Source organism: Lithobates pipiens, unplaced genomic scaffold (genome assembly GCF_037356315.1).
Source record: "Lithobates pipiens isolate NorthernLeopardFrog02 unplaced genomic scaffold, aLitPip1_a1.2 Scaffold_27, whole genome shotgun sequence".
Taxonomy (NCBI): domain Eukaryota; kingdom Metazoa; phylum Chordata; class Amphibia; order Anura; family Ranidae; genus Lithobates; species Lithobates pipiens.
The window spans coordinates 120,057,958-120,059,853 of record NW_027507788.1 but is presented as its reverse complement, the minus strand read 5'-3'; positions in this window follow the sequence as shown (position 1 = coordinate 120,059,853).

Below are 1,896 nucleotides of genomic sequence, written 5' to 3'. Positions count from 1 at the left end.
GATGCAGTACTGCACAGCTCATTAGCTGAGTGGAATATGTGAGTGCTGCCCAGTGTAGGTGATGACTCTTGCTCTAGGTTGCCTGCTGATTTGATGAGATCTATCCATGGCATGATGAAGATGAGGGGAGACAGGAAAACACAAGAAATACATAAGATAAAACAAAGAAAAAAAGGGACAATCTTGTCTAAAGAAAAAAGGTTTTTAGATTTGATTTGAGTGAGTTTAGATAAGATGACTTTCTGATGTTCTTTGGAAGTGAATTCACAAGTTTTGGGGCATAGCAGGAGAAGGTTCTGTCTCCCATCAAGTGTAGGTTAGGGTTGCCACCTCATCCCTTTAAAGCCAAACAGCTTTGAATTACACAGGTTCTGAGGCTAATTAAATTCAGATAAGTTTAATTACCACTTTAATCAGCCACAGAACCTGTGTAATTATTGTGTTCGGGTTTAAAGGGGTGTGGGGGGGGGGGGGGGGGCACAGAAGACCAGAATTTGATAAGCAGAGGTTACAAGGGGGGGAGTAAGTTGGTAAAAGTTTAGACAGACAGTGGGGTGTCTAGCCATGAAGAGCCTTTTAATGCCGCGTACACACGACCGGACTTTCTCTTCCCGACTGACATTCGGCGGAGTTCCGACGGACTTTCCGAACGAATGGACTTGGCTACACACGAACGGACTAAGGCCGCATACACACGCGGGGACTGTTCGCCCAACTTTGTCCGCTGAACAGTGTTTCGGCGGACAGTCCGCCCGTGTGTGGGCTTTCAGCGGACAGTTTCAGCGAACAGTTTGCTGAACAAGGTTTTTCGGAATTTCCGAAAAACTGTCCGCTGAAACTTGGTTTCAGCGAACAGTCCCCTCGTGTGTAGGCTTGTTCGTCAAACTAAGTTCCGCGCATGCTCAGAAAGGATTTACACGCCGAAAGTTGTAATGCAGTGTATAGGACGTTGTATTTTCCGTCCCGTCGTACGTGCCGTTCACGTCATCGCGCACGGTTTCAGCAAACTGTTCATTCGTCGTGTGTGGGCAAGTCCGTCCATGCTAATTTTGAGCGGACTGTTTGCTGAAACTGTTTGACGGACAAAGTTGAGCGAACAGTCCCCGCGTGTGTACGCGCCCTTAGTCCATTTCTTTTGAACGTGATGACGTAAGATGGGACTAAAGAAGGAAGTTCAATAGCCAGTAGCTAATAGCTTCCCTTGCGTCGTATTTGGTCCGTCGGACCAGCATACAGACGAACGGTTTTCCCGATAGGAATTGAGTCCGTCGACAGATTTGAAACATGTTCTATTTCTAGGTCTGTCAGATTTTTTTAAATGAAAAATTATCGGATTAGCCCACACACAATTGGATTGTCCAACGGACTGATTCCATCCGACCTAGTCTGCCAGAAAGTCCGGTTGTGTGTATGTGGTATTAGGTGAGCAAGAGGATTTGAAAGTCTATGAGAAGACCTTACGGGTAGGCAGTGTAAGGACTCCAGGATAGGATTACTTACATTAGATTCCTGTAAAGCAGCAATCAGACTAGGTGAGGATGAGGCCGCTCTAGGAGCCAATCATTCCATGCTGCATTGTACAGTGCTGTCAGTTTAACTCATGGAGCACTATCACAGAAGGACAGTCAGAGAGTAATGTAAACTTTTCCTACAAGCTTTAACCCGTGGTCGGCTGGACACTGATTGAAATCCCAAGACTTCTATATACTGCTGATGAGAAAATGTATTTAGCAGTTTATATTTACTAAAATAATTGCATTTCCATGTTCTGTGTACTGTAGCAGAATGCAGGGTCCTGGGTTTAGCAACACTTTAAATTTGTAATGTTTAGGAATTCAATGCTGGCTTGACATATATAAGTAATTGTTACATTTTCTGTGATTTTTAAAGTTTACA